Raw genomic sequence first — 13,054 nt, 5'->3', positions numbered from 1 at the left:
CATCCGGACTCCCTCAGCCCCTCTGAACTGGCTCTGTCCTAACTCCCTGGGTAGCAAGTTCTCACTAAGACCTCCACCAGCTAGTTTTTCTTCTTGGATACAGGTGATGCCAAGCACAGGGACTGAAGGCTAGCTTTTAATTGGGAGGCCCATGACTGTTCATTGTGACTTCAATAACAAGCACTGTGTGACCTGGGGAAATAATTAAACAAGTAGAGAAGTAACAAGGCTTGCTCGGGACTCATGCTGGGTGATGTACAGAGGGAGAAGGAGGGAGGAGGTCCCTTTTCAGAGGAGTGTACTGCTGCTTCCAGGCCCAGGGCTAAGACAAACAGGACCAGACTCTGGTCCAGGAAGGAAGCACTGGTCTGTTTCCAGCCCTCCCGCCCAGTGCTCTCTATGAAAAGGAAGAAAGCTACTCTGTCTTTTGTCCATTTCCGCCCAGCCAGGGAAAGGTCTCTTAGAGCATTAAGTCTCAGGGCTGGAAGGGACTTGAAGACCCTGGGTGAAGACCACCCACCACCCTCCAAGCATGTGCCAGTTCTGGACAGCTCCAATCATGACCAAGAATATTCCTCGACTGAGACACCATCTGTGTCCCTGCAACTTGAACCTCATTTGTCTTAGGAATCTTTCTCTCTTGAGACATCCATTGAGCACATCCTCCCTCAAGTTTGTGTTCTATGTCAGAAACTGGGCTGGATGCTGGGGACATTGTGATGAACATCAACAGTCTTATCTTCAGTGGGGACAGTGACACATCCCCCATTCCCCATGTCTACTCCTTGCTATAGGTTTAACACATATAACTTAGTCACTTGTTTCTTTTAAAACATGGTTCTGGTCACTCATCAATTTGTCATCTGAGAGCTACAGACCTGATACATATGTCAGTTCCCTGGGAAGGACAAGCATGTCCCACCTCACACATACACAATTCAACCATTCAAAAGTCTTGGAGTTCCCTTTGTGGCTCAGCAGTTAACGAACCCAACTAGGATCCATGAGGATGTGGGTTTGATCCCTGGCCTCGCTCAGTGGGTTAAGGATCCAACATTGCCTTGAGCTGTGGTATAGGTTGCAGATGCGGCTTGGATCCCACATTGCTGTGGCTGTGATGTAGGCCAACAGCTACAGCTCCAATTCAACCCCTAGCCTAGGAACTTCCATATGCCACGGGTGCGGCCCTGAAAAGCAAAAAATAAATAAATAAATAAATCAAAAGACAGTTACTGGGAGTTCCTATTGCGGCTCAATGGTAATGGACCCAGCTAGTATCCATGAGGACGTGGGTTTGATCCCTGGCCTCACTCAGTGGGTTAAGGATCTGGCATTGCCATGAGCTATGATGTAGGGCAAGTTGCGGCTGGGAACTGGCATTGCTGAGGCTATGGTGTAGGCCGGCATCTGCAGCTCCGATTCCACCCCTAGTCTGGGAACTTTCGTATGTGGCAGATGCAGCCCTAAAAAGAAATTTAAAAAAAAAAAGAGTTACTGAGTTCCTACTAGATGCCAAGGGGCCAAGTGAATAAAAACAGGCATGAGTTTTGCTTCCTTGGAACTTTCAGTCTGCTGAGAGAGTTCATCAAATAGGCGAAGAATAAATATATCTGTGCCATTGGTGCCACACGTGACAGTGAAATGGAGTTATGGTAAGAAAGGCCCAGGGTGGGGACTGATCCAGTTAGGAGACCCTGGGGGTGAGGGAGTTCCTAGGATAAGGTGAGCTTTAGATCAAGGCCTGAAGGATGAGAGGTTGCAGACATATCATACCTAGACAGAAGGATGGAGGTCTCAAGATGACCACAGAGATGGTCTGTCTGAAAACAAGAAAAGAGCCCTTGAGGTTGGAGTGAGGCAGATGAGGGTGGAATATCCCAGGATAGGGAAAGGAGCCAAGGTCATGTGGGTCCTTGTCTGCCAAGAAAAGGCCTTTGAGATTCTCTCTGAGTGCATTGGCAAGCCACTGAGAGTCAGAAGCAGGGAACTGTGTGAGCTGATTCACATTTTAGGATATAGAGGGAAGGAGGCAAATATGGAAGAGAGAGGCAGAAAGGGGGCCTACTTCAGGGGCCACATCCTCACATATTCACACACCCTCACCCCTCACCCTTCACCCTTTCCACACTTATTCACAGACCTTCAAGAGGATGTGTGTAGAGAGACAGCTGGTATGTGTGCAGGCTAGAACGTGGATGGGGTGGATGCAAGGGAGTTAGGAGACCTTATTTCTTTTTTAAAATTTATTCTATTGAAGTATAGTTGATTTACAATGTTGTGTTAATTTCTGCTGTACAGCAAAATGACCGTTATACATATATATATGTATATACATTCTTTTTTCATATTATTTTCCATTATGGTTTATCACAGGATATTGGATATAATTCACTGTGCAGTAGGACCTTTTTGTTTATCCACACTGTATAAAAGAGTTTGCATCTGCTAACCCCAAACTCTTAATCTATCCCACCCCATCCCTCCTCCCCCTTGGCAACCACATGTCTGCTGTCCATCTCTGTGAGTCTGTTTCTGTTCTATAGATAGATTCATCTGTGCCATATTTTGGATTTCACATATAAATGATGTCCTGTTATTTGTCTTTCTCTTTCTGACTTACTTCTCTTAGTATGATAATCTTTAGGCCCATCCACATAGCTGCAAATAGCATTATTTCATTCTTTTTTATGGCTGAGTAGTATTCCACTGTATATATGTACCACTTCTTCTTTATCCACTTATCTCTTGATGGACATTTAGGTTGTTTTCATGTCTTGGCTATTGTGAATAGTGCTGCTATGAACATAGGGGTGCAATTATCTTTTTTTAATTATAGTTTTGTCCAGATATGTGCCCAGGAGTGGGATTGCTGAATCACATGGCAACCCTATTTTTAGTTCTTTGAACTATTTCCATACTGTTTTCCATAGTGGCTGCACCAGTTTGCTTTCCCACCAACAGTGTAGGAGAGTTCCCTTTTGGGATTCATTATTTCTAATCTTTCTGTTTAGCCCCTGGGCCTCAGCCCCCTCATCTATAAAACAGAGTCTTGAAGAGTGAGAATAACACATGTATGGAAACTTAGAAAGTCTCCTTGAATCAGGGTTTTGTGTGTGAGGCTTCTATTCCCTACACTGTAAAAGGCAATGAGCTGCCCATCACTAGAGGTATTCTAGCAGAAGCTGAGCAACTACATGAGTGGGAGACTTAAATGGAAAGAATTAAGCCAAACAATTATTTTAATCTCCTAATATTTGGCAGTTATCAGAGCTAACATTTGCGTATCTCCTTTACGCTTTTAACAAAAATGTGAGCCCAGAATTATTAGTCCCCTTTACAGATGAGAGAACTGAGACTTGCCTAAGGTCACTCAGCTAGCGATAAGGAAAGCTAATGCATTTCAGATGTTAACTGCTTCCCAAGTGTTAAACCATTTAAACTCCCAACAATACTGTGAGGACAACAATACGTTGTCCCTACCTTACAAATGAGAAAACTGAGGCCAAGAGAAGCTGCGGTGAGTCACACAGTGTCCTACAGTGAGGAAGTAAGAACGTCTGCATTCTAGATCCAGAGCCCTGATTCTGACTCTCAATACCAAATTCTCTCATAAAACTTCCAGCTCCTCTTTACACAGTCAATTCTGGCTGATCCAGAGTTCTTCCTCTATGTCCCACCCAGGTAGCACCCTCTGGCCCCCTGAGGACCCATAAATCCCTTCTGTATTATATTCGTAGAGAGCTGTAACAAAGTACCATAGGTTGGGCGGCTAAGAACCATAGACATTTATTGTCCCACAGTTCTGAGACCAGGAGTCCAAAATCAAGATGTCAGCAGGGTCAGGCTCCCTCTGAAGACCCTAGGGAAGGATCTCTTCCATGATTCTTTCCCAGCTTCTAGCAGTTCCTTGGCTTTTGGCAGCACAAGGCCAATCCTCATGTGGAGTTCTCCCCATGCGTGTCTCTCTCTCCAAATGCCCCCCTTTTGTAAGGATATCAGATGCATAGGATTAGGGGCCCACCCTACTCCAGTACAACCTCATCTCAACCACTCACATCTACAAAGACCCTACTTCTCGATACTGTCACATTCTGAGGTGCTGGGGGTTAGGGCTTCAACACAGGGATGTGGGATGGGAACACAAAATTCAACCCATAACGCCATCTAATCCCACATGTCTGTGCCCATGGGGAATAGTTGAGTCATAAGGCTCTAATGGACCCTCGACTGCTACCGAGGTCATGTCGCCTCCCTCTTCTGCTCCACCCCTCTGTTCCAGATGCCCAAGGCTCTGCTTTAGGTCCTGGTGTCATCCTGTATTAGTGACAGCCTGGGGCTTGGCTCCCTCCTCCGCGAGGCAGCCAGGAAGAAGGGACGAAGCTTTCATCCCTTCCAGGGGAGGCGGGTGAATATTTCATATGGTGCAAGAGAGTGGAATTCCATACAGCCACCTCCTGCAAATGCAACATGACACCTCGTAATGGGGCGATATCAGTACAAATCCAGCCTCGCAGCAGCCTGCAGCCTCTTGGTAATTCCTCACATATTGCACTCATGTTACTGTAAATACAATCGCCAAGCTTGGGCTTCCACTACGCTAGTTGATTGGAAGGAATCACCCCCATTTCTGCAGCTGAGAAGACCAAGGCCTGTAGAAGGTCACATAGCCGATGAGTGGTACCCAGCTGGGCAAGAGTCAAAGAGGCTGAGAAGGAATGAGGATGGTTGGACCCCAATGCCACATCTGCAAAGAGGTGGGAATAGAACAGAAGGGTTCAGTGGGCCAAGGCCCTGGGAGGTGGGATGTGGGAGGGATGAGGAACAGATGTGGTTGGACAGAAAAAGACCTTTTTTGCCAGGTTCCAAGCAAAAAAGAAATGGGAGCCCAAGGAAGTCACTGTAATTGGGTGGACTTGGGCAAGAGGTGACTATGCTACTAGGGAAGGGAAAAAACCCAAGTCAGGCATTCAGGGGTGAGGCCCTGGGTTTTAACAGAAAGAGATCACAGGTCTAAGGCAAAGTGCTTTCATGCTTCCTCCTTACTGGCCCACCAGTAGGAGGCCCAGCCAATGCCTGAGAAAGTAAAGAGCATCCAATTCATAGGATGAAAAATGAGCTTCACAGAGCTTTTGTTTGGGCAGAAAAACTAGAACTCTTAAGAAGGAATCAAGACTGGAGCCTGGATGTGATAAATGGGAGGGCTATTGGTTATCCTTCTCCTGGCCTCCACTCCAAGCCCATTCTCCTTCCTTCCCTGCTCTGCTCTGAGTCCCAGGAGGCTGACCCAGGGGATCACATGACCTTGTCTTCTAATTTGGGGTGAGATGATGAAGCTAACGGTGGGAGGTGGAGGTAAATCAGCCAGTGCCAGATACCAAAAAGCCAGTGGAGATCTCGCCACAAAGAGAGGGACTTCTCGAGGATGGAGCCATCACAGAGGGAAGAGAGGCTGAAAGATTTATTCAGCACCTAAATTCAGCCATGCCTGAAGACCTGCTTTGAGAGTTCCCAATTTGATGACCCAACAAATTTCCTTTTTCCCTTAAGCTAACCTCTGCATCCAAAAGAGTCCTCCTGATTGGCTCAAGTGATCTTGTGGTCTTGTAAAATGAGCAATGCACTTGTGATTGGACCGACCAGGATTTTAATCATATCTCTGCACAATCTTGGGCAAGATACACCAATCTCTGTGTCTATTCTTTCACACCTGCAATCTCCCAAGAAGAATTATAAAATAATACCTGTACAAGCAACTAGATGATACTAGATACACCCAATAAATGAGAGTTTACCTCAAACTCTCTCCCTTTTCTGGTTCCCAGGATCCTAAAAAGGAATATGTGGACCCCAGCATTAATGAGTTTGTATGTTTCATGAGATAAGCCCATACACTCTTATATGCTCTTGCTCTCCCCACCCCCTTGGAATGTTAGTAAGAAGCTATCATCTTGTGTGATTTTTGTGCAAGTGGCATGACATCCCTGGGCCTCAGTTTCCCCAAGTGTATTGTTTATCAAATGTTGTGAAATTGAGTTAAACATGTAAAGTGTTAGAACAGGGTCTGGGACATAATATGTGCTCAGTAAATGCTGGTTATTTTAGTGGTGAAGGTGGTGGTTTTAAGAATAATAAGGGAGTTCCTGTCGTGGCGCAGTGGTTAACGAATCCGACTAGGAACCATGAGGTTGCGGGTTCGGTCCCTGCCCTTGCTCAGTGGGTTAACGATCCGGCGTTGCCGTGAGCTGTGGTGTAGGTTGCAGACGCGGCTCGGATCCCGAGTTGCTGTGGCTCTGGCGTAGGCTGGTGGCTACAGCTCCAGTTCGACCCCTAGCCTGGGAACCTCCATATGCCGCGGGAGCGGCCCAAGAAATAGCAACAACAACAACAACAAAAGAAAAAATAATAATAATAAGGATTGTTATTACCTCTGAGCACCTGCTCTGGTTTTATTTATACGCCATCTCATTTATACCTGAACATAACCCTGCGAGGTCAGTGACGAGTCCCAACTGCACAGACATGATACATCCCAGAGAAGCTGAGTTACTTACCTGAGTGTTAGAGCTGGGGCTTGAATATGTGTGCCTTAACCCGAACCTGATGTGTTTAAGGATTACCTGGCAGCACCTTCCCGGGGTGGTATTCCCACCCACGTTCAGCCAGCCACAATCTCTGAACTTAGAAAGGCATTTTTTTGGCACTCAGCAGGTACAAGCCCTCCAGAGAAGTTTCCCAAGTTTGCTTCTCTAGCCATCTCCCTTTGCAAACACACTTTCTGTTCATGTGAATGAAACCCGCTAACTGGTATGGTGTCTGCTCTAATTATAGGCTCCCCAGCCTGAGCCAAGAGGAAGCCAGTTAATGTACACTTGAGTAGATTTCAAATCCGATTTTGTGAGTCCCCAGAATGAGGGAAGGAGGCCAAGTTTTCCTCCGGAAGAAAATAACGGGAAATGCTGGCATCATGTGAATGTTCCCAGCTCCTCTCCTGCTGGAGCAGGTGATGCCTTCTGCTTCCCAGGTTACAGAGCCCTCTTTCCAGTTTCTTTTCCTCTATCTCTAGCCTCTCCCAGGATCTTGAAAACTGTGGGAAGGCATGGGAGTAGCAATTGAAGGTGCGAAAATGGAGGAAATATAGCAAAGTGGAAACAATACCTTGGCAGCAGAGGAAAAACTAAATTCGAATGCAGGTCTGCCTCATTTAAGCTTCCGCTGCCTTTCTGAGTCTTGAGCTCATCCTCTATCAAACAGGAGTGCCAATTCATTCCCCACAATGATCCAAGGATGTGTGCTGCAGTGTTTATTCAACATTTATCCAATATTTACAGTGTGGCCTACTTTGTGCTGCATTGTACCAGTTACAGCTATGAATAAGATGCAGCCCTGGGATCTTGAGAACTCCTGGTCCAGCCAGGAGCAAGCCATTTGACGCTTATCACACACTGTTAAGAGAAGGACAGAGCTCTACAAGGAGAGCCAACTGTCCCAGAACTGGTGCATCTCAGAAGACTTCCCGGAGGAGGCACATCTAGGCTGCAACCTCAAGAATGACTCGAATTAAAGAAAGACAGGGGAAAGAGTCCTCTCCTTCACATAAGAAGAGCCCATGTAAAGGGACAGATAGAAAAGAAAAGAGCACATTCCAGAAACATCATTTAGAATGACCAAAAACGGAGGAGGAGAGTGGAGAATGGTCAAAATGGCCAAAATATAGGGGAAAAAAAATTTAAATCATTAAATTCAATAGAACCAATCAAAATGACATTGACAAAAAACACTTTTTTTCTCTAGTCTATCTCTGGCACTAAATTGTAAGCTTTCCAAGAGCAAAACTTTTTTTTTTTTTTTTTTCTTTTTAAGGCCACACTCCCAGCATATGGAAGGCCCCAGGCTAGGGGCCGAATCAGAGCTAAAGTTACCAGCCTACACCACAGCCACAGCAATGCGGGATCCAAGCCAAGTCTGTGACCTATACCACAGCTCATGGCAAGTCCAGATCCTTAATCCACTGAGCGAAGCCAGGGATCGAGCTTGTGTCCTCATGGATACTAGTCGGGTTCACTACCACTGAGCCACAAGGGGAACTCCAAAACTTTTTAATCATATTTGTGAGTCCTATGATGCTTTTATTTTACATTTATTTTTTATTTTTACTTTATTTTATTGACATATAGTTGCTGTACAATATTATATAGATTATAGGTGTACAATATACTGATTCACAATTTTTAAAGGTTATACTCCACTTACAGTTATTATAAAATATTAGCTATATTCCCCATGTTGTATAATATAACTTGGTAGCTTATTTTACACCTAATAGTTTCTACCTTACTCCCCTACTCCTATATTGTCCCTCACCCCTTCCCTCTCCCCAGTGATACCAACTAGTTCTCTATTACCTACGAGTCTGCTCCTTTTTTTTCTTTTTTTTTTTTTTTTTGTCTTTTTGTCTTTTGTTGTTGTTGTTGTTGTTGTTGTTGCTGCTGCTATTTCTTGGGCCGCTCCAGCGGCATATGGAGGTTCCCAGGTTAGGGGTTGAATCGGAGCTGTAGCCACCGGCCTACGCCAGAGCCACAGCAACGCGGGATTCGAGCCGCATCTGCAACCTACACCACAGCTCACGGCAACGCCGGATCCTTAACCCACTGAGCAAGGGCAGGGACTGAACCCGCAACCTCATGGTTCCTAGTCGGATTCGTTAACCACTGCGCCACGACGGGAACTCCTGCTCTTTTTTTTGTTATATTCACTAGTTTGTTGTAGTCTTTAGATTTCACATATAAGTGATATCATATAATATTTGTCTTTGTCTTATTTCACTCAGCATGATAATCTCTAAGTACATCCATGTTGCTGCAAATGGCATTATTTCATTCTTTTTGTGGCTGAGTAGTATTCCACTGCATATATGTACCACAGCTCCTTCAACCGTTTATCTGTTGGTGGACACTTAGGTTCTTCCATATCTTTGCAATTGTAAATAATGCTGCTGTGAACACTAGGGTGTATGTATCTTTTCAAATTAATGTTTTAATTTTTTTTTCAGATATGTACTCATTCTTTTTTCTGGATATATGCCATATTTCCCCTCAAGAAATGTTCTAAAGAGGGGCAGACGGGCCTTGATGAAAACACAAGGAAAAAAAAATTAATTTTCTGCAGCATCACAGATACCACCATTATTCTGGCCAGAGCAATTGCACTTACCAGTTTTGTTATTTCAGAAATATCCTCACAGACACACCCAGAATATCTGGCCAAATGTCTGTACACCCTGTGATCCTGTCAAGCCAACACATAAAATTAACCTTGTTTAAGGAGAGATCAGCCACGGTGGCGTGGTAGGAATATCTTGCGCTCATCTCTTCTCACGAACACACCGAAGTCACAACTATCTGCAGAACAACCATACCGAACACCAGAACCTCCTAGAAAAGATCTTCCACAGCTAAAGAAGGATGCACAGTGAGGCGGGTAGGAGGGTAGACTGATGATAAAAGCCAAACCCCACACTCCCAGGCGGCGGCTCACGCCCAGGAGAAGAACTGCACTGCAGAGGTTCTCCCACACGAGGGAGGGGGCTGAGCCCCAGCCGAGCTCCCCGCCCAGGAAGACGAGCCCCCAGGGCATCTGGCTCTGAAGGCCGGTGGGGCTTCATCGCCAGAGCCCCGGGCAGGGTGTGGGGTGCGTGTGATAAGAGGCTTCATCTCACAGGACACGCACAGAATCTCACGCTCCGGGAGCCAGGGCAGGAGCAGAACTTGGTAAAATTCTGGGCCAGCCCTACCTGCAGGTCTGGGAAGGTCTCCGGAGCCAGGGGTCTGCCGTTCACCCTGTCAGCAGCCGTAGTTGGGAGCTCCTTCCTCTGAGGGCCGCTGACACAGGTCTCCAGCTGGATACCGCCGAGGCCTGGCTGGGCCGACAGCCTGCAGGCGCCGCTGCTGGGACCGGCCAAGCAACTAACTGGGCGGGGACTCGACCCCCCAACAGCAGGCAGGCTGGCCAAAGATTCCCTGGGCCCGCAGCCGCCTCTGCATGTGGCCCTGACCACCAGAGGGCCCAGGACCCAGCTCCACCCACAGTCCCAGAATCCCCTGCGCCTGGCCCCGCCCCCAGGGAGCCGGAGCTGGGCAATGGACCAGCCGCATCCACCAGAGGCATAGGGCAGGTGCAAGAAAACGGCAGACCTCAGCCTGTGGACCTAGCCTGCTTACGGCAAGCCAGACCCCGACCTGGAACTAGCTGGGCCCCTGCCCTGACCACTAGCAGACCAACACAAGCTCCGGGTCAACCCAGACTGTACCCAGGTGTGTCGGGAACTGCCTTCCCACCAGTGCTCCAACACCAGCCTGGAACCCCTGAGCCCTGCAGCCAGAGTCCACGACCCAGCACAGCCTACCAGTGGTCTGGCACTTATCCCAGGGCCTGGCTTCGCCTACCAGTGTGCGGGAAGGAGCCTCGGAGTTTTCTGGACCCTGATTCTACCCACCAGTGAGCCAGCACTAGCCCTGGACAGGGTTCTGCTGTAGACTGTGATTCTACCCACCTCTGACCCAGCCTCACCAACCAGAGGCCAGTAGCCTCCACACAAGGCAGGGCCTAAAAACCAACTATACGCCAACCAAGCCTCCAGGCTGCCCATGTAGTCAGCCTGCCACAGCAGAAGGACCCACGCAAGTAGAGGAACCCATACCCCCTCCTCAGTTTAGAGGAACCCCTAGTATAACTCGGGTAACAAGAGGGGAATATGCTGCTGGGACTCATAGGATGTCCCCATAGTGGATGGTTTGTCTTCCTGAGACCACCTCTCACTGCCTTCCATTCTGGGACCTGCAGTACTTGCAATTCACCTGTTCCTCAGTTACCTGGGCTTCCATTACCTGCTCACCATAAAACCCCTGAACGGCCATACCTGAATGTGCCAGACTACACAGTAGGCATTTTGCTTTCTTGACACTTGTTCAAGCCTCATAAGACCCCTTCACATAAGCACAAGGGGCTGAATGGACCTTAACAGAATGGAAATGGCTTAATTATAGCTTTATTGAGCATTTATTATAGTCAGACACTGTGATGACCACTTTACATACATTGTTTCATTTAACCTAAATATTAACCCTACAAGGTATTACAGGTCATCCCCATTTTACAGGTAAGAAAACTGAGGTCCAGGGAGTTCCTCTCATGGCTCAGTGGTAATGAACCCAACTGGTATCCATGAGGACCTGGCCTCACTCAGTGGACTAAGGATCTAGAGCTGGTGGTGTGAGCTGTGGTATAAGTCACAGACATGGCTTGGATCCCACAGCATTGCTGTGGCTATGACGTAGGCTGGTGGCTACAGCTCCAATTCAACCCCTAGCCTGGGAACCTCCATATGCCATGGGTGTGGCACTAAAAGAATAAAAAAGAAAGAAGAAAACTGAGGTCTAGAGAGGTGAAATCGTATCCCAAATGGGTGTAATAGTTGGGACTAGTGGCTACTCTTAAAATAAATCCAATTAAAAAAAAATCCTTAGGCCAATGAAAGGAAATTACAGGTTCAAGTAGTAGAAAAATCTAAGAGAACAGCATTAATCATGGCTGGATCCAGGTACTTGGGTATCTGTCTTTCTCCATCTCTTGATGTGCTTTCTTCTGTAATAGTTTTACTCTCAGGCCAATTCTCCCTCATGGGGGTAAGATGGCCAAAAGCAGCTCTAAGTGCACCCTAAACCATCTTAGCAACCACCACAGAAACACAAGTCTCTTTGGACCAAACTGGAGTCGTATGACCATCTAATCTGCTCTTTGCAGTCAGAAGACTTGGAAAGGGCTATTATCCAGACCAGGGTTGCATGCCTACTCCTGAGGCTGGGAGGGGTTTGGAGTATAGGAAAGGAACATTCCCACAAGGAAGACCAAGAATCTGTTATCAAAACCCACAGAGCAGAATGAGGCAACCGGGCGGCAATGGCCTACCACACAGGGATCTGACCCAGCACCGCCTCACTCACAGCCTGAGTGTTAACCAGTTTGCTCCAGCCCCTCTGTTTTGATTGCCTCTTTCTAATTCCCTGGCCCTGGGCTGACCCCTCTCGGAGCCTCCTCCCGCAGCCCTCAGCGCTGAGCACTGGTACTTAACGGTCATGCCAAGTGGGTGATGGATGGCGGCTGCTGCAAAGGCTCTTCAAAGGGGTCGGGCGCTGCTGGCTTGGAAATGACTCTTGTGTAGAAACGAAACCCAAGTGCAAACACACACCACGGGGCCGCCTCAGCCTTTTGCAGATTCTCTCTTTGAGCCCCCTGCCTCTGTTTCCAATTTGCACCCCAGGCCTGTGGGCAAAGTGAAATGTCCTAGGCTGCTCTGAGAGGCACAATCTCAGCACGAATGGAATCATGTGACTCTCCTAGCAGCCAAATAATCATCTGCCCTTTCTATTTTCAGAATGTCAGCCCTAGAAGATACCCCAGGTGGTTTCTCATCCCACCTTCCCATTAAGCAGAGGAGGCCCAGAGAGGATAAGGCCTTATCCAAAGGTTGCACAGCCAGGGAGTTGCAGCAGATCCAGGACACGTAAAGGAAAGAGAAAGAGAACAGATACTAACTGCCTGTCTACTATGTGCCAAGCCCACACTGGGGGCTCTAGCCAACTTTTAGCTGCCTGTTCAAACCACATGGCAAAGCTTTAGGGATGAACCCTCAATATGTAAGGCAGGAAAGAGCCCGAGTCCCACACCATGGTCCAGCTTTGCAGTGCATCCTTGACCAAATCACTTCTTGTCTGGGACTCAGTTTTTCCATTTCAAAAACAGAATTGATGACCCCAAGTTATGTTTCCAACTCAACATTCCAGATTGTGTGATAAACGCTATCCTAGGGGTAAAGTTGGGGGGGGGGGGTCCTCTGAGGACCTTTAAGCAGGAGAGCGAGAGCTGGGGCCCAAAATTCTTACATAACAGCTGTGGCATTGAAGGAGGGCAGCATTGACTAAGAGGATAAAGTCCTAACTCATAGACCAAGCCCTTCCTGATTCAACCCCTGCCAGCCCCTCTACCTTCCACCTCCAGT

General features: G+C 47.4%; 1 protein-coding gene across 3 annotated transcripts in view; it reads right to left on the bottom strand.

The window, feature by feature from the left end:
* Window positions 1-10,077, bottom strand: part of LOC146396625 (uncharacterized) — a 506,518-nt gene extending 496,441 nt beyond the window's left edge. For all 3 annotated transcript variants that reach the window (XR_014827715.1, XR_014827717.1, XR_014827718.1), the window contains exon 1: window positions 9,791-10,077. The gene's annotated coding sequence lies outside the window, so the exon portion shown is untranslated. The remainder of the gene's footprint in view (window positions 1-9,790) is intronic.
* Between the last annotated feature and the right edge of the window lie 2,977 nt (window positions 10,078-13,054).

Source organism: Sus scrofa, chromosome 14, assembly GCF_054392235.1.
Source record: "Sus scrofa isolate SSC_HxYL_T2T_F1_AM1 chromosome 14, Sscrofa_HxYL_maternal_Yorkshire_Landrace_v2.0, whole genome shotgun sequence".
Taxonomy (NCBI): domain Eukaryota; kingdom Metazoa; phylum Chordata; class Mammalia; order Artiodactyla; family Suidae; genus Sus; species Sus scrofa.
Note: the sequence above shows the minus strand (reverse complement) of the source record. Positions and strands in the feature narration are given on the sequence as shown.